At 36.3% G+C, this 21,007-nt stretch overlaps 1 non-coding gene across 1 annotated transcript; it reads right to left on the reverse strand.

The window, feature by feature from the left end:
• Nucleotides 1–2,399: 2,399 nt before the first annotated feature.
• Nucleotides 2,400–2,518, reverse strand: LOC112484456. Its single transcript, XR_003048018.1, has one exon. It is a non-coding gene; the product is annotated as a 5S ribosomal RNA (ribosomal RNA).
• Between the last annotated feature and the right edge of the window lie 18,489 nt (nucleotides 2,519–21,007).

The following is a 21,007-nucleotide window of genomic DNA, read 5'->3' on the forward strand; positions in this document are numbered from 1 at the left end:
AGGATGGAAATTGGTACAATTCCAAGGATTAGAAGAGACATTCTGAGTAGGTGAGATTAGAAGTGTGTTCAAAGAGTGAAAGTTACATGGATGAAGATTCCGCTCAATAATAAAACCGATCTAACTCCTCAAAGTATTTAACAACTCATGGTGCAATGAAGAAAACTCTCCATCTCTTACATTCGAGCAGAAGATGAGAGTCAAATCTGAATAATAATGTAGAGGGCACCTCTGCATTAGAGGGAAGATCAAGCAAGAAGATAATCAAGATCTTATCCAACCCTGTTGTCCTAAATTAGCATCTGTTTACACAGAAGTCCTCAAAGAGAAGTAGAGGTATTCTGCAAACAGATTCCCTAGAAAGCTCGGATGGAGATAGATAGTGTGCAGGAAGTGCTCTCAGGATCATCCCTGTGGGAGAAGGAAAGGAGACAGAAGATTAGATAGAGAAGGTAGGGTATGAAGCAGTCTTAACAGGTCTACAACCTACCCCACAGCAACCTCTGAAAGGGGGTTGACCTTCACAGGGCAAGAGGGTAGGCTGAACTTATATACCTCTTCATCCACCAGTCATCTCATGCAGGCTGCACCCAGGAAGGGGTGTGACCCTGGAAGACCAAGCTCCCTTCAGCTGAGGGAACCACCAGCTGGCATGTGACCAGCAGCAGGCAAGATCTGGGAGGTGCAGCATCCACTATAAAACCTTACATAAAACTTTTGTGTAACAATTATTTCAGTAAGATAACATACATCAAATGCCAAAACCAGCCTTTGGCACTTTACAACATTCTGTTGTAAAATATTCAGTAGCTCACTGGCCTCACTAGAAAACAGCACAGCACACAAATATTACAAGCAAATCTAACAAAAGAAAGACTTACTTTCATTCTTACTATAGAAATATCCCATCTCACTCTCCACAGGCAAAGTTCAGAGGGTTGAGAATCCCTACCCATGACATTATGGTGGTGCAAATTCTGAAGTTCAACAATAGCCAAGATTAAATATTCATATTAAAGTTAGATGGAAAACCAAATTTTTTAAAGCCCTTCCCTCCCCTTCACGATGTAAACAATTAATTTACTCACTCCTAAAAGACATGTTAAAGTGTGCATGTATTCACCCTCAACTGCTTATTTTCTAATTGATAAGCTTTAACCATGCTATTCCCTATGCTATTAATCCAAAGACATTAACTTACTTGTGCCACACACACGACATGTAAATATTGAATCAGAAGACTTCATAAATCTCAACTTAAATTCAAGTTCAATACCATGAAAAATAACCAAATCCGTAGAAGAAAACAAAATCTGACAAACTCTCTTAAGTATGTTCTTATGCACATACTTCATTCAAGGACAATTAACAATTCCTTTATATTTTAATTCTGTACTCTTGAAAAATAGGTAAACATCTACTCTTCTGCAATCAGAACAGCTGGATTTTTAGCAAATCTCAAGAATAATTTGCCTTTGGTTAAAATGCTGCTGATGGAACATAGTTATGATACAAATATTAATAAGGCTTTCCTTTGCTTATAAAGTTTATATTTACACTAGAGAGAAAAAAAAGTGAGGTATTATAACACAGGCAATTAGGGCTTGCCCTCAAACTGAATTATCTACCTCTTTGGTGACCAGAATGACCCATTTTTAGAAAAAAAAAAAATAAGAGCTTAAAATTCAATACAGAAAGATTAAGAAACGATGGTGTACTAATGCAAAGGTAAAGTAGCTCCTTGTGATTTATCTCTGAAATTCTTCTAAAGTTCAGACAGAAGGAAAATAATGGAGAAAAGTAGACCTAAAGTGCCAAAGTCAAAATAAAATTGCTAAGTTCAGGAACATTTACAGAAGCCAAATCAAGATCAATGGAACAATAAAATAAATGAATGTTGTTTTGAGCCACTGTTTGTGGTAATTGTTACAGGAACAATTGAAAGCTAATACAATTGCTTATTAAAGTCTATCTCTTTCTAGATATTAAGAGTTGTATCTTATACATTTAATGTTTTCTGTTCAAAGATTAGCATAGTTCTCTATACAAATCTGGCCCTCAATAATATTTTCTCAATAATATTGTGAATGAAAGAAATCTTGCAAATCCTCTCGCTGCTTTCCCTGCAGGAAGAATTATATTGGAACTAGTCTAGATCGAATTTCTTTCGTAGGGCTCTTTGTCACAAAGCCCAGGAGCTATAGACTTTCACAATTTTTTATTTTATTGTTCATTGATCTTAATTTGGCTTCTCTAACTGTTATTGAAATACAAAAATCTTTATAAGGTAGTTTCTTTTAAAGGATGACTGGTTTTCTAATAACAATTCCTACTAACTTAATATTTTTTATAGTGTCAGATCTCATAAATTAAATAATTTTATATTCTTTTTTTTAAAACACCTACAGCACCTGGTATTCCAAGGTGGTCTCCCATCCAAGTACTAACCAGGCCCGACCCTGCTTAGCTTCCGAGATCAGACTAGATCGGGCACATTCAGGGTGGCATGGCCGTAGACATAATTTTATATTCTTAACTGCTACAAAATCGGTGTATTTAGTTTTGTTTGGCAGGGGTCCACATCACATCATTCCCCTACTTAAAATCCATTAATGGTTCTTCATTGCCTACTGAATCAACCAGAATTTCCTCACACTAGCACTCATGATATGCCCCCACACCTCTCTATACTAAACTCCTACTGCTACACACTTTTATATCCATTTTCCTTCAGCAAACAGGACAATCAATCCCCAGGAAAATACCATGCACCGAGCCTGTCTTCACATCTTTGTTCATGCTGTTCCCACTGTTGGTAAGGAACATGGCATCATTCTCCATTCCTACTCCTCACTTCTAATTCTACCTTGTCCATGAATCTTTTCTTGCTCTCTCTCCACCAGATGGTCTCTTTCTCCTTAGAATCTTCACAGTCCTTTGGAAATGTCTCATGGTGACCAACACAGTCTCCATTGTGTCATGGTTATTTTTATAATTGTCTCCTTACACTTGAAGACTGTAAGCTTGTAGAACCTAACACATTGTTCAAAATAGGTGGGCAATACATATTTGTTGATTTAAACTGAATCTAGCAGTGTTTGAGGTCTCCTTCAGTGACTGGATGTTGGGTTATAAACATTACAGTTCCATCACAATTGATTCTGAAGGCCTGCATATAACAAATTCTTTAACCCAATCTGAAATTTGACTGTATAGTATGAGGCAAGAAACGTTCTTAACTTAATTTTCTTCCAAATGATTAGCCACTGTCTAAGCTTTTTTTTTTTTAACAATTCATTCTTTTCTCATAGATTTAAATTTTTGCCTTTATGATATATTACATTTGTGTGTTGTGTGTACTTCTGAACTTTATTGTTCCAATTACTCTAGCTTGGGGTTTTACAAACTGCAAGCAAGTTTCCACCCATTAGTGGTTCCTAAAATCAGTTTAATGGGTCATAACCATCACTGTTGCTGTTCTTTTAATGATATAGAATAAAAAATAGACTTCTGATATAGTAAAGTATTACCTTGTAAAAACTGTTTCATATATATGTATACATACACTTGGTTAGATTGTAAAATGCTTGTTACTATGAATTATGGTTTTAAAATGTTTAAGAAATACTGCTATAGTTATCCTTTTGCCAATATTATCCCATTTTACTTTTTAGTAATAAAATTTAGAATGTCCTTTAAATGTCTGATATAGCAAGACTCTTCTCTGCCCTTTATTTTTCAAATATTTTGAACTTTAGGTATCAGTTTATCAACTAACAATTATTTTTGATATACTGATTAGGATTACATTGAATCTCTAGATTAAATGTAATTGACATCCTTGACTGAATCTCCCTACTCAGAAATATGGTTTGTATATCCTTTTATTCAGATCTTTATGTCATTAGTTTTATAATTTATTTATACATTTCACATGTTTGTTAGGTATTTTCTTGCCTCATACTATACACCATATTATCTATGGTTGATTTTTGACTGATTTTTTTTTTTTTAGAGATAATTCCTAACTGATCACTGCAAGTAAAAAAGGATATCAATTTTTTTAAATGCTATTCTTATAACTAACTACCCTATTTAAGTCTCTTATTAGTCATAGTAGTTCTTTTCCCCTTATTTATGGTTATGATTTTCTTATAGATTATAAACAATTGAAAAGTGTAGTTTTGCCTATCTCTAGTTTTTATAGCTTTTTAAAAATTCAACAGCTAGAATCTCAGAATTAATGCTATTCAAATTGTCTTGCTCCTGACTTAAACTGTATCACCATTGAACATTTCCATAAGTTTCTAGCAGATAACTGTTATCAATTTTAGAAAGTTTCTTTTAATTCCTATCATACTAAGAGTTTTTATCATGAATAGATGCTGAATTTCAAAACATATTTTTAGGCTTCTATCATGAATATTATATGGATTTTTCTTCTTTTAATCTATTAAATATAATTACATTATAAGAGTTCCTATTATTGAACCATCCTTACATTCTTGTGATACAAACAACTTGCTTGCATATGAAATATGCTACTCTTTTAATACACTGCCAGACTGATTTATTTTTAAATATTTAACAGGGTTTTCATATCTATATTATAAGTGAAATTGATATATAATCTATACACACAATTTGTGCTTTCCTTATCCAGTTTTTGTATCATGGTTCTATTACCCTTACAGGAGGAATTAGAAAGTGCTATATATACTAAGATGGTCTTATAAGGAAATTTGTTTCTTGAAGATTTGGTAATTCACCTATAAAATCATTTGGGTCTCATATCTCTACCTTATCAAATTTTCCTATAATTATTGGCCAACTCAGGTTTTCTACCTCTTTATTTTATTGGCCAAATAAAATCATCCATTTTATCCACCTTTTAATCTTTTTATATGTGTACATATTTGTATATTATTCTTATCTTTACTCATGATAATGTTCCTTTTGTCATTTCTAATGTCCTGTAAACTGCATATTTTTTCTTCCTTAATCAAATTCACCTAAGGTTTGTGTACTTTACTGGTCTGTTTTTTAGAAACCGTTTTTTTTGGTTTTAGTGTTGAGGTGTACTTGTCATTTTCATTTACAATAGTTTCCCCTTATCTGTAGTTTTGCTTTCTGTGGTTTCGGTTGCCAGTCGTAAATATTAAATAGAAAATTCCAGAAATAAACAATTCCTAAGTTTTAAATTGCACACCATTCTAAGTAGCATAAAATCTTGCTCCATTCCTCCTGGAACATAAATCATCCCTTTGTCCAGCATATTCACATCATATATGCTACCCACCAGTCAGTCCATTAGTAGCCACCTTGGTTATCAGATCAAGTAACCCTTATTTTACTTAATAATGGCCTCAAAGCCGTTTATATAACTTTTACTACAGTATATTGTTACAACTATTCTATTTTTTTAGTTGTTAATCCCTTACTGTGTCTAATTTATAAATTAAACTTTATTAGAGGTATGTATACATAGGGAAAACATAATACGTATAGTGTTTGGTACTATCTTTGGTTTCAAATGTCCACTAGGAGTCTCGGGACATATTCTCTGTGGCTAGTCGGGGGCGGCGGAGTCGGGGGGAAGGCAGGGTCTACTATATAAAGATAAAGCAAAGGTCAATTTTTTTCTTTCTACTTTGTTTGTTTTTATTATTATTATTTTTGGTTGTTCATTTAGCTCACTTGTTTCCTATTTTTCCAATAAATGATCTTAGTACTTCTTTGCCTTCATCCCACACAAATTTCTATCTAATGATGAATGCTTAAGATCCTGGGGTTGATTTGTATTACCTCCTAATTTCCCGGTAATATTTGCAAAGTTTTGTTAACAATCTTCCAGATCACTCATTTTGTCTTTAATCGTATCTATTCAATTCTCAAGCTGACCTATTTAATCTTTTGTTTGATAATGATATTTTAAATTTCCATGAACTTCGTTGTTTAAATGATCTTTTTTCATAGTAGGCTACTTTTATTTAATATATTCACTATCTCAAATCTCTTCGAAGATATGAGCTAACATGTTTTTAGCTTCTATATTCCCCAAATTCTGCTTATGCTGGGTCTTTTCTTTCATCCTATGTTTTCCTCGATGGTCTGGTAATTTTTTGATATTCATTCATACTTAAGAATAAAAGACTGGGTCAATCGACAAGGTCAACTAATGCATGCTTCCTCTCCAGTATTAAGACTCTTTTTGAGGGAGGGTCAAATACAGGCTCTACATAAGATTATAGGAGGTATCCAATGATGGCCTTTACTTTGGGGTATATGAGCAGAAGCAAGCAGGAAGGCAAGCTGGGAGAAAAACATACAAACATGCCAAAATAAGAAAGTCCTCCAGTGGTGAAGGACTTTAGTAGATAGTGCCCACGTGAAGGCATACACTGCCTTCCCCAAACCCTTTCTTGTTTGGGGGTGGAGGGGGTAGGCATGTGATCATGTTCTATTCTGCTGTTCTCTCAGATTTATAAACCTACCTGAGGAATGCTCCTAAGACAGGATGTTCACTTTCTTGAGAGTATAGTTCTTAGTTCTTAGCCAGGGGATCATTGTTATAAATGGAAGACTTTAATTTCCTGAATTTTGCTCTAGGGCTCCTTCCTGTTGACAGTTGTTAGTCACTCTAAACTCTGCTTTTAATTCTGTTTTCTTTTGCACCTGTGTTTTGGGTTATGCTCTTTTACTTTTGTTTCTTTGTTTTCTTTTTGTCAATCTAATCCCATCTGTTTTCAGTTTTCCAGGAATTCTTCCTAACTTTCTGTCTATTGAAGGTAGGCTCCTTTTCTGTTTTTCCAGCAGTGTTACAGATTCTTTCAAATGTCTGTTTTGTTAAAGGGTTTTTGGTAAGAGAGGAGCTAGATGTGTATGTGTTCCAGCTGCCATTTTACTCCAAAACTCCAATTTGTCCTCCTGAATTACTAAATAAACTATTCCTTTGCAATTTAAACTGTTTGATTCAAAGCACCCTAAATTAGCACTTTGCTAAGAAAATAGAAAGTTCACTCTTCTCAACACTTGCTTATTGGTAAACAAAACAGATTTCTCCCATCAAGTTCATTAAAAAAGTGACTAGTTGAACAAGGTAAGTTCCATGAAAAAAAAAAAAGTGACATTAAAGCAATATTTTTCACAGGGAAAAAAAGCATATATGTGTAAAATCTGATGAGAAAAGCAGTTCTAGAGAAAACTTCCCCAGATTTCAAATGGAAAGATTTATTCATTTAATTTATAAGGAATCAAGAGTGTGATCCAATAAAAAGGCAGTTACAATAAACCTAAAGCCACTAAGGATGTAACAGTTCGATTTTTTCAAACTAGATTCAATTTCTTTAAAAGTGTAAACCTCAAATGTTTGCTGTACAAATTATATCCACGTCAAATGTCAAGTCTACAAGTACATAAATCTTTGAGAAAGCAAAAAGAAGATGAAAAGATGTGTCCTCTGTCTTTTAACAGAAAATCTAAATAGGAAGAAAAAATATATATGCAAATTAATTTCTACATTAAGATAAAGATCAGAACTAGGAGGTAGTGTAATGTTAAATACCATTTTTATTAGCTCTTAAAAAATTGCTACAGTTTATTCACAGCTACAATGGGGGAGAGAAGCTGATATAGGTTGCTTAAAAAAAAAAAAAAAAACTACTGTTATTTTAGTACGTATTAGAAGTATTGAGACTAGCCCAGAAAGCACATACTTGATCATATTTAAAAGTCCAATCTGGCAAGGGATCCACTGTTTGGCTCACACGAAATTTTTAAAACCTAGAAATTTTACATGAAAATCCAGGTTTAAATTTGCTCGAACAATCAGAATATCTGACAAATTCAGCCCCACATTCCTGTGTAAAAACAGTCAGTTGGAGCCTGTGACATGGTACAGGCAAACCTCGAAGATATTGTGGGTCCAGTCCCAGACCACAACGAAGCAAGTCATAATCTTCTCGCTCGTGGACGGCTTTGCCTTCAATGTGAAGTGCAGTAAAGTGAAGCACAATAAAGCAACATATGCCTGTAAATGGTAACAACTGGCTCTGTCTCAGGAGGAAAAACCAAAAAGCCTTGATCTGCAGCTCTCGCCATGTTATAAATCTCCCACAGTGATTGATCTCAAGCTCCCAACATGAAGTCCAGAGTTGGGAAGAGACTTGCAGAGTCGCCTCTCATGAGCCAGCTCTGATGCAACAGTGGCAGGAGGCTGGTGGCGGCTGCTCCGTGAAAAGGAGTAGAGGCTTTCTATTCTCCAGTTCCCACTGTTCCCTAGTCTCACACTTGGCTGCTTCATGCACTTGTCATCAGTCTGCCCTACCCTCTTCTGACCCTTTGCTCCCAAGAACTCTTGGACAAAATTAAAATTGGTGCTAGTCCTAGGTACACTATACTAAATCTGATCACATACAGAAATCATTGTTTAGGTCTGAACATGCCATCTTACAGGAGGGCCACAGACAAGCCATCTGGGTGGAGGAGACAGTGACTTCACATGATGAGTTTAGAAGACATATCCAACAAAGAATGTTTGCTTGTACTGGGGGTATTTAGACAAGATACTGATAAGAGTGATTCTTAAGATGCAGACAGGGGAAGAGAGAACAGGGAGGGAAGACCATGCTGGGAGGCAAAGGGGACATCCAGGAAGATATGTATCAAAAAAAAGGAAGTACTTCATGCAAGGATTCTTCACTCTGATATTTTAAACTGAATTGCAAACGACATTAAAATAGCTCATGGCATTTTTATGTATATTAAAGTAAAGCATGGATTTCTAAAGATTAAGAAATGAATATTCATTTAAGAGAAATAGAATAGACCATCAAGTATCTAAAGAGCTATTTGGTGAAAGACTATTTCAATATCCATTATGCTAATTAACAAGTCATTATTATCACTAGTGGAGATCCATTTCTAACATTTATTATGCTAATTTGATCTGATATAAAACTACAAAAATAGCACTGACATTTGTAGTAGCTGTCTCTGGAGGGTAGCCTTCTCAATAAATGCCAGGTGCCTACCCTGGGAGGCAAACTTTGATTAAAGCAGCTGACCAGACCTAAAGAGTATCTTAAATAAGACATAATATTATCCTACCTTATGTTTTCTGTTTTATGAAGCTTTTTAAAGTAAAATGGACTGCTGGGAGATATTTTCAATGCCATTGTTCACAAAAGAGAAATAACTGAAAACACAGAACATATTATTAGTGTCTTCAACCTTTAGAAAGGGCAGTAAATTCAGTCCTTGTTTTGAACATCAAAAGGAGGCTTGGGAATATAAGCCTCAGAGAAGATAACTCTCTAAGTCGTTTTTTCCTACCCTGGAAGACTACACTGTCCAGCAACAATGACACTCATTTACGAATTTCTGTTTTGATGATCATAGCATGTGAATGCACATGAGGGTACTGAAGGGGGACAGCACCTCAAGCTTTTGGGGTTTTTTAAACGCTTTAACCTTGAATTAGGCATCCAACTTCTTCAAGCTTAATTTTTTTCCCCTGACATCCCCCACTCAGTCTACTGCAAAGATTCTTGACACAACCACCAAATAAAATGTTTTGCAAATTATTAAGAATTATCAAGTGGAATACAGTACTTTGAATTTGTACATTAGTAATAATAGTGATAATTATACGAAGTCATTTTTGCTACTGCTAAATAAGTTAACTCCATAGAAATGAGCCTTTCACTCCAACAGTTACTTTATTATCAACAGACAGATGTTTATCAAATGCTGATCATATGCACCAAATGGTACATGCTTGGAATACAAAGGAGTATGGAACAGGATCCTTGCCGTGAACAGGTCTAGGGTCTCAGGTCAAGAGTCTTAGGTCAAGTCTGGCCACCCACCCACCCAATGCCCTTCTACGATGCTTCTGGACAGTGGTCATCTCGTCTCTACTTAAAAACTTTGGCAATGAGGGATCCAATACGTTGTGAAGCAGCTCATCATGGGAGCCGAGATCTTGAGTCAACTGAAGTATTTACTGGAAACAAAAGCTCAATATGAAGAGAAGTTCTGTGGCAGTGTGCATCTGAACCACTCACATACATGGGAGGCAGAGTCACGGCAGTTCCTGAATGTGTGCTACTGTCCGTCCTAAACATTAGGCAGATTATTGCTACTCAGTGCTCTGGTTGGGAAACCTTTTCTAAGTGAAAAACCTCTCTGTTGACTTATTAACAAAGCCAGTATATACAGTTCTGTTTTATTTTGCTTTATTTTTTTTTAATCAGCAGTCAACTCATCAATGCTCTCTATCTGAGAAGGTCTATAGCAGAAAAATTGAGAGCTTAGACTTCAAAGTCAGGCTGTCTGAGTTCAAATCTCAGCACAGTCACTACCAGCTCAATACCCTTAGGCAAGCTATTTAAATTGTAAGCTTCGGTTTCCTTATCTATAAAATGGGACTAATTACAGTACCTATTAAGTGGGGCTACTGTGAGAATGAGATGAGGTAATATGTAATCCTTAAACTGAGATCTACAGACAAAAATGCACAGGGGTTAGTGAGGAATTTTCACTTGTGTCATTTCGATGAAAACTTTTTAAAAATCTGACAGAAGCGTATTGTAAATCACACACCTAGTATATAAACAAGTACTGAAACATGATTTCAGTGACTGTTTACATTTTTTTCTTGGTGTGATGAGAAAAGGACAAAAACAAACATAATATGAAACTGAGGCATTTGCACTGAGAAAGCCAACTTATGTCACCATAATCTGCACAATAAAATATTTTATAAGCGTTCGCAAGATAAAAGTGGTGGGGAAATTGTGTCAAAGGACATATGGCAGTACAGGCACAATGACAAAGAAGAATTAAACATAGCACAGCAGCAGTAGGTGCCACAGACTAGTGGAACAGGGTTTTGGTGTAACAGATCATTATCTATTGTATCATGGCTAACTTTTATTGGCTACAATAAATTATAAATTCATATTCTGGTTATGAAGTTGTAAAAGAACTATAAGCATAAAGATTTTATGCCCACTTTTATCCTTATTTATAAAACATTTTAACGAAGATAACCATATTGAGGTTATACAAGAGAATATTTTCATTCATAGGAAATACATATTTAAGAGTCAAGATACCTCCTCCCATTTATTCTCAAATGTTTCAGGAAAAATAATCTATATCTATATCTATACACACAAACCGTAAGTAAGTTCTCACTTAACCTCATTGATAGGTTCTGTGACACTCAGCAAAATAATGTATAATGAAACCAATTTTACCATAAGTTAATTAATATAAACAGGAATTGTTTCTAGAGCTTCTCACCAACATAACAAATGATGTTGAATGAAATAACATTATTCAAGAATCTGCTGTGCATGTGTGCATGTGTGTGTGTGTGTGTGTGTGTGTGTGTGTAGAGAAAGAGAGAGAATAAATGAGACAAAATATAAACAACTAGTAAATCTGTTAAAAGGATGTATGATAGCCAAAGAATTACGGCATCTCATAACTAGAAGGATCTAGCCCCGCCTTCTTAAAGATACAGATCCAACACTTCCCTGGGAATACTAGTAAACCAGTGACTCTCATCTGTGAGAAGGGCCCTGACATCAGAATCACCTGGGAAGGCATTTTCGGAATGCTTACAAATACCCGCTCCTCCTCTCTTTGGGAATCCCTGCTACAGTGAGCCATTGTCATGGTGGAAATGCATGGCATCCTCTCAGGTGTTTAGGATTCTAGAGGATAAAAAGCTGTAGTCATAAACGTAGGCTACAAAGGATCACACTGGTGTCCTCTCAATCAGTGTCTACTAGGCAGTCTCAAAGGAGCCATGAGGCAGCTAGAACACTTTAGGGAACAAGAGGGAGTCAAATAGGTTTAACCAAAGGGGAATGACCATTTTCTTGAGTACTGGCTCTAAAAATCAGGAACAATACAGGCTTAGAATAGAGAGGAGCTGCCTTTAATGGAGTAGTCATGTTTGCTTATAATTGGTGTGCCAAGTCCTCTAGTGCTCTTGAAAGAGAACAATAAGATGACATCATTCCTGTCCAGTCACCGATAATTCCAGCATGTCTGAATACCCTGGCTCACTCTATTTTCATGACCCACATGTTAGTCAAATCTCCCCAGTACATAAATGGAGGAGCCAGAAATAAGTTTATCCAATGAAGGAGATATAAACCAAATCACGTTTTCAACTACAGGCCCCGATTCATTAATGTATCCTAAAATCAATTTAATGAGTCACAATCCAACTTTTATTTGAATAAATAGAAAGCAAAGAATAAAAGAGGCAAATCAAACTACACTGTGCAAAGTCAGAATATCGTTTCATGAAGCTTTTGTATCAGTTATGCCAACATGTGAGTACAAGGGTCACAATATAAATGCTTTTTAGCTCTGCGCCACAGTTAAAAATGTTTGAAAGCCAGCCTATCAGAGGCCAAGAGGAAAGAAGTAAGAGCAAAGAGGAAAGGAGAGAGAGAATAAAATCAGGCCCAGCTGATTTGCTCAAAGGAAAGTGCTAGCTAAATAAATCACTGTAACCTGTGCACACAGCCACTGGTTTATTTTATTGATGTGGAGACTAACTAAAGTCAACATGATCTTGGAGAGAAAAAAACAATTGGAGAAAACAGTATGTGAGTGTACCTCATCATTATGTTATAATTAATTGGAAAGGACACAAAAATATTTCACACATCTGGGCACCAGTCCCGTTATCATAAAAGCTTGCCTTCCTAGGAACACTTTACTTAGAAGGATTATGATAATTTGTGCTTCATCAATTAGTCAGCTTTCAAACATCTTCACCAAACAAGGAGTTAGTGAATTTCTAGGAGCAGATGCAACAACACCTGCAAAAGCTCCCTTCTCTTCCTGTTCCCTCTCTGTCACTCACACCAACCTTATCCAGCTTTTTCTGATCACGTGCATACTCATTAGACCAGCTCAACAGTACTATGCCCTTCACCAAAATCCTCAAAAACAGAAAAAAGTCCCAAGGTGTCTATAATCATTATCATTAACATGTAGGCAACATTTTCAAGAGACTTTTCTTCCTATGGTCCTCCCTTAAAATTATTTTAATCTAAGTGAGGAAGTCAGCAGATACAAGAGGACCTTATAATCAGAAGATAGAAGAACAAAATTTGTACCCAACATAAAACATTTGTAAACATCACAATAAAATTCATTATTAAAGACATACCACGGTGTTGTTTTAAACATCAGTGTATAAAAGCCTTTCCTCAAATTTTGTTCACTTTTGACTACTACAAAGTAAAAGTTGGAAAAAAGGTTGGGGTCTTCCCAACACCAGCATTAATGATCACTGAAAGGAGGGATTCCTCAAGCACAAGGAAAACCGGCAATCTTATGTTGTATTTTCATTAAGTACCTTCCAGGATTACCCTGGACACTGATTAAATCAATGTCCCATGAGCAGTGAAATGATTATTTTAAGTAAATTTATTCCTGCTAAGCCATTCAGATAAGTGACTATTGTGTTACTACAAATCCACTATTTCACTATTGACTTTAGCTCTACAGTGCACTATTGAGATATTTCTTTTATTCTCCACTAGTAGACATAATGAAGCCTTAAGGCTATCAGGTATTACATACTCAAGTCCTAAAAGGTACTTTTCTCTTCAAAATGCTAATACAATAACATCCTCAAAAATGCCTAAGTTTTTGGTTCTCCGTGAGCAAAAGAAAAGAGAATCATTTAGGTCACCTACCTGAGTTGGGAAACTGATCTCAAGTAGTAATAACATTTTTCTGTTTGGAATAAGACACCCAAATCAGATTACACACAAGACTTTTTTTAAAGTGTTGAGGAGAATGTTAAATTAAGAGCAACTTATAACAAAAGCAAAAATAGAATTAATCTAGGACAGGGAAAGCTGAATCAGGCTGAACGAGCCTAAATAGGTCTTAAGAAACTTACTTGAAAGACTGAACTTAATGCTCAACTTCGCCCATAAATTACATGAATTTTCACTTACATTCCTAGGTAACAGAAAATAAAATAAATGCCGGGTGTTTGAGCTCTGTGCTCTTATGAGTGGTTCATAGAGCACCACAGTAAAAAAGTTTAAAAAGTTTCTCAAAAATGTTGTCTACATAGTAATAATAATTGTAGACATCTCTGGACTTTTTCCCTCTTGTTTAGATATAAAAAATGATTCCCAAGAAGCTGAAACCATTACAAAGGGATTCCAGAATTATGTCAATCCATTCCTAAACCAATTGGAATCACCAGAGTCCAAAGATGTTCTTCTTCCAAAATAAAGTCTACTCTGTAGTCATTCTAGCCTATTATATGTATACAGTTGCCCCTCAATGCTCACAAGGGACTGGTTCCAGGCCCCCCTAAATACCAAAATTCCAGGATGCTCAAGTCCCTTATGTAAAATGGCATAGTATTTTCAAATAACCTATGCGTATCCTCTCATATACTTTAAATTATCTCTAGATTACTTATAATACCTAAGTAAATACAATGTAAATGGTATGTAAATAGCTATTAAACTGTCTTGTTTAGAGAATGACAAGGAAAAAAGCCTGTACATGTTCAGTAAAGAAAGACACAGCCATGGAAGGCCTAACTACATAGTACCTGTCAGCAACAATGTAACTTTTCAAATATTTGTGATCTGTGGTTGGTTGTATCCTAGAATGCGAACCCCACAGATACAGAGAGCCAACTGCATATCATTCCTCTGCAAAACGCTAATGGCTGTGTTCAACACAGGAGGAAAATAAGGGTTCCTCTGTCCCTTGGCAGTATCACTGTTTCTACGAAAACAGCTCTCCCAAACTGTAGGCTCCAAGGAGGCCCGGCATCTACATCACCAAGTCTCCCCTTCTATATATTTCACAGTGGCAACAAGTCTAAATACAGTAAGTTCAGAAGCACCATGAAGGTAGGGACCGCCCTTGTCCATCTGTATATACCCCTCAGCCATAAGCATTCAATCGTTGCTCACTGAACTAAAAGCTACAAAGGCCTCCAACCTGAACAGAGTGATCCTGAAGCTGGGTTCCAAGAGAGAGCCTGAGAAGGTAGCAGAAAAAAAGAAACTCCCTACACTCGGGGAATGAGGGGCCACCCTGAGGTCATTCCTTCTGTTTTTCATTTTTATAAACAGTATTTTCTTTTACTAATTGTAACTATAGGTGGGCGATATAATAGAGAAATTCAAAATACTACCTTATATAAAAACTAAATTGTATTGATGTTTAACAAAGTTTGTAACTAGTTATTCGAGTCAGGAACATTTATTGCAATCTTAGAGGCATTTGTTATTTGGATAAAAGCCTGCAACTTGAGCTGCCCCTCGCTAGCTCAGTGTGCTTGGGAATGACACTTAACATCCCCCAGCTTCAACTTCCTTAGGAAGGAATAATTATACCTCACCATGGGGTACTTATATCTGATTCCCAACAATCAAAAGCTAAATAAATGTAAATTTATTTAGTGGTTATCTCATCCAATCACTAGTCTAAAGATAATCTTGCATGGTAGACAGGGTAGGAAGACGCAGACACGCTGCTTATGAAAGCAGTCTAGAGTGGTCCTATCAAAGAGCCAACAAGGAGCCATAAGAGAATAGGGCATGGCAGTCCCCAATCCTTAGGAGTTGAGAGCTAAAATAAGCATTAAATATACAATAGCGTATTTAATCCTCACAAATACTTTGCAAGTAGGTATTGCTATTTCCTGTTATTAATGAGGAAACTGAGGCTTAAAAGTCTTAACCTCTAGTAAAAAGGCAGACCTTTCATTTTAAGGGCACGCACTTCTAGTTGCCAAGTCATTAAGAACTAAACCGAAAAGTAGCTCGCCTTCCAGAAGTTATATGTATACATGCTCAACCTTATATTTTTATTATTAGCCTTTTAGTGCTTAGGAAAATAAACACTCAACCTTGTTGCCACATAAAACAGTCATTCTTGCAAATATTGTTAGCAAGTAATTTTAAACTTGAACAGAATATTTAAAAACAAATATACCTTAGGATGAGCAGGAAAGTCACTTTAATGCACTGTGGAATAATCTTCTGATGTCAATGTTCATTCTCCTTTTGCCCCTCTTCCAACACATTAGTGAATGTTTTTCCCAAAAATGCTCTTTCAGCTATGCAAATAGAATTTTCACAACTGTTTTCCATTATGATATGCACTGCATACTTCCAATGACAGGAATGATCTTGGATGATTTCTTCCATCTCTCGTTCTCTGCTAGTCAATTAGAATATCAACCAACATATACTTATCTAAACTTATAGAGACATAAGGAGTATGTCCATTCCAGACCCCACTAAAGGAAGCTGAGAAGGAAAGGTTTCCTGCAGTTATATGCTCAACTCCAGCAATCAAAGATGACATTTAAAAGACTTACATGTTCTGGCACTTGAAAATAAAAATAAGGATGCCAAGCTGTTATCTCTGAGGAAAACAACCAAAATGAACAGCATATAGCCACAAAATCACGCTGTGAAACTCAAAATTTTATTATAGCACATAGAAAAAAGCACTCAAAATAGATGCCTGACTTACGTTTTTCATCATCAGCATGCACTAGAGATGCAGCCCTTGACAAAACATCCAACGGTGTCTCCATTCCTGGTTGGAACCTAAAAGGAAAAAAAAAGAGAGAGAGAGATAAAAGAACTGAAACAGAATCGAAAGAGTTTTAGAATTCTAGTCGTAACAATTAGAATGATTCTCCCACAAAATGCAAATCACTCTTCTGAAGATGAAATCTTCCCATCCTGGGAAGTAACTGAATGGACTCCGTTCAGGAGCAGATAGAGAAAAGGGTTAAATTCCATTCTGTCTACTAAGCTAAACCTTGCTGATTCCAGGAAGCAACTCGTGGCAGAACTAAAAGATGGGATATTGTGAATATTCGTGCCCATGTTATTTGTGCTTATAAATGTTTATGTGTGAGCATAGTAACATGCCTGCACAGCCATACCCAGTAAAAAATGTTTTTCGAAACAAAGGCTGGTCCATGAATATAGCATTACTACTAAACTGAGATTTTTGTTGTGGTGGTAGCAGTTCCTAGTTTATTAGTTTTAACAAAAATTACTAAGATTGAACCTTTCTGTTCTTTCACCTCCTTAGCTAAGAGACTCTGCATGACTGTGTAGCTTAATGTATGCGGGGTACACATGAAAAGTTGTGCGTGGATTCCATTGGTGAGTTAAATGGTATTTTAAGTCCAACAGGAACCTTTATTTTAAAATGTCATGTTTTATAGTGTATTTCCTATCACCACTGCCTATCACCAATTTATCTAGCATCATGCTTTTAACTAAGCCTGGATTTTTTTTCTGAATTCTGTTTTCTTAAATTACAGCATACATATAAAAGCAAACACTGCAAAAGATTTAAAGATGGTAGAAAACCTAGAAAACCCAGCTACTTTTGCCCAGTTTTCCTTGAGTTTAAACACACACACACAATTACTGGGAAAAGAGACATCCTATTAGTTCAAGAACTGAGAAGAAAATACCTCACTGCACCCGTTTAAAGACACTCAGCATTAATCCAGCATTCTTCAACATTTACTGAGTACCTATGTATGTGCCAGTTACAACATGTAGCAGACTGGCTTTTCTTTATAATATTCGTACTTCAAGCCTCCAAAGGAACATTAATCCTTAATTTTGCAATGTGATTTCATTAACATTAAGAATCCACTAGGTACTAAGGCAGGAAAAACGAACATAGCCAAGTGGCTGCCTTCAAAGGGTTTTCATCTGTTCAGCAGACATGCCTACAAGAAGTCTAGTTTAAGGCAGTACTTTTCCAAAGTATTTTGCACTGGATATTCATATTTTATAAGAAAAAAATCTTTTCTACGATATATAAGTTTGGGAAACACTGGAATAAACCAAAATAAGCAGCTTACTTTCCTTCCTATGCTTTTGATATAATGCTATGCCTGACGCTGGGGCAAAGGCAGTGGGGATGGTAGCTCTTTGTGCTCGAAATCTCTCAAACTTTATAGGCCTTTCTTTTAACTTGAAACATCTTAGGGAAATAATGGATTAAAGCAAAACGTACTCAATGTCAAAACAGCACTACAAGCAAAATCCTATAGAACTACAGATGAATTCTGAAGGGCTTTATAATGAAAACAGAACTTGAGCTGAGCCTCTCTGATAAACAAATATAGAAGCACTCCAGAAGGAAGAAATATAAGCAGAATCCATTCAAGAACAAGTTGCCCAAATGAGCTAGAAGAGTAAAATGGGAATAGAAAATAACAAATGGGATGGAAATTGTCTGGGGCCACATCATGGAAGGACTGAGGACTTTGACAGGAATAGAGTTTGATTTTGTATGTATTAAGGAGCCACTAAAATCTCTGAGCAGAAAAATAACTTGATCATCTGTGTGTTCAACACAAATTATTTTGGTAATGCCGTGTGGAATGGAGTAGAGCCATTCTAAGCAACGGAAAGCCTAAGGCACGTTAGAGGATTCGAAAGATACAGCTATGCAGCATGCAGATGGTAATGGGGGCATTACCATGGATGCAGTCTGAGTAAGAGACAGCTGCAGAGACAGAACTGTGAGAGCCTGGGGAAGTCAGAGAAGACTCTGAGTGACTGGAAAGGCAGTGGTGTCATAAACCAAACAGTAAATTTCTCTTTTTTCACAGATGGGGAGATGAATAAAATCAGAGGTATAAGAGAGAAAAACGAATGATATTCACAGCTCTAATCTTTGTGAGATAGAAAAGAACATGTCCTGAGAGTAAGAATTTGTGAACTTGTTCAAAGGTGGAAAAAAAACAAAGAATGGTTTGGAACAGATTGCTAGGAAAAGGTTTGCTGAACTCCCAAGAACTAAATTAACATTCTCTTCACCCAAGCCAGTTTCCCATTCAGGCAAGATTTGGGTTTAAAGTTTTTTATTTTGATTAAATACTGATTTAAGCATTCTATTCCTTGATGTAGTATTTAGTCTCACTATTCCTTCATTTCCCCATTATGTTAAAGGACAATGCTTTCAAAATAGATACATATTGACATCTGTCTTAAGTTATATAAAGTATACAAACCCAGAATTCCAGCATCATGGAAGATTAGATATTTAAGTTTATTCAGATACTGTGAAATCTGAGCCCTCAAGCAACTTATGTTCAACGTAGGTAGATAAGAGATTAGTGTTAGTTTTGGGGTTCCACTACAAGACATCTGCCATCTGCTGCCTCCTTATTAATGAAACCAACCAATTTTTATTGCACAATTATTCTGAGTTCAACAAAGTACTCTGGAGAGGTTGAAGATATGATTCCTGCTTTTAAGGAGTTCCAATATTGTTTGTGAACGAGTATGTGGAATAAAATAATAGTAGACAAATTTAAGAGAATAAAAGACTAAATGTAATTTTAAAATAAAATGTACATTGTGTGATAAAAGAGAAGATCAGTGTCAGCTAAGTGGTTACCCTGTGAACATCTATTCTTTGGGGTGTGTGTATTCAAAAAGCCACATCGAACAAAGGTGTCCTTCCCCAGTTTCTCTCTCGTGGGCAGTCCCTCTCCTCTCTGACCTCTCTTACCTGGGTTACAGTTTGATTATTTCCTGGGTATAAGGGCCTTGTCTTATCCAACAGTCATGTTGGATCAACAGCCTGAGGAAAGGCAGAGAGGCAGGAATGAGAAGCTGGGTCAGGAAGACTAAGACCAGCCTGGTTAGAACTGAGAAAACTTGTTAAGCAGCAGCAGAAGCTAAGTTTGGATGAGCATGATGTGGGTGGATTTAGGAAAGAGCCGAAGGCTACCCAGACAGGTTCACACTTAATGTAACAGGCAACAGGCTGTCATTATCAGTCCCTGAGCAAGCTGGTGATATGATGTTGACTTTTTAGTTTAGCAGTTATGGGGAAGATGGTCTGGCCTGAGGGAGTGAAGTGAGGAGTCACTGGAGGCAGATCAGTTAGGAGGCTTCTGTAGGAACCAGGTGTGAGATAATGGCAATACGAGCTAGTAATAACATAATAAAACAGGTGGGAGATGAAGACAAGGGACTAGACATTATCCAGCCACAAAAGATGTAAGCAAATAAAGGTGAAAGGTAACGGCAATTTTTAAAAAGTTTCCTGAATTTTATATCGGGCACAATATCACAGCTCAACAAACCCAATAAAACATATTAGTAATGTGAGGGGGGGGGAACAAAGGGTACAGTATTTGATAGAGGGTCACAATACATGGAGAGGCAAATTAGCATAATGGCTATTTAAAAGATGCCAATCTGAGTTTGAATCTACTCAGCCACTTCCTGTCTGTGTGACCCTGGGAAGTAACTTTACCTCTGTGTGTCTATTTCCTCATTGGTAACATGGGGATATTAATACTACCTCCTTCACAGGGTATTATGAAAAGTGAATGGGTTTTATCTATCAAAGTAATTTTTTGTCAAAACATATGCAAACATATCAAACAAATTCCAAATGATGGTAAACGTACTGAAAAAAAAAAAAAAAAAAGACAGGGCACTGGCACTACTTTATATAGAGTAATCTGGGTAGATTTCTCCGAAGAGACGAATGAAAGCAGAGACCTAAAGGATGCGAGGAATTACCCTTGTGAAGGGTGGGGAGGAGGGACAAACAGCACTCGCAAAAAATCAAAGACAGACCAAAGCTAAACACATGGATGTGGAGGAGGAGTGCTGTGACCTGACTGCAGCACAGGAAACAGGAGGGAGAGGACAGGAAGTGAGGTAGGAAGGTGGGCAGGAGCCAGACCATGCAGACCCTGTAGAGCAAAATAAAGCTGAGACTTTATTCTGTCAGTGAAAAGCCCCTGAATGGTATAAATGGTTTTAAGCAGGGGAGTAGCGTGTCTGGTTTATTTCATATCCTTTATGAATCATCTACCACCTTTTGCAAAAGATTATGCATCATCCAGAAAATAAATCTAAGTATATCCCAATAGACTCTCCTCATTTCTGTGATAGTTTTTATATTATGAGATCAT

The sequence above is a fragment of the Pteropus alecto genome, unplaced genomic scaffold, assembly GCF_000325575.1.
Source record: "Pteropus alecto unplaced genomic scaffold, ASM32557v1 scaffold75, whole genome shotgun sequence".
NCBI lineage: Eukaryota > Metazoa > Chordata > Mammalia > Chiroptera > Pteropodidae > Pteropus > Pteropus alecto.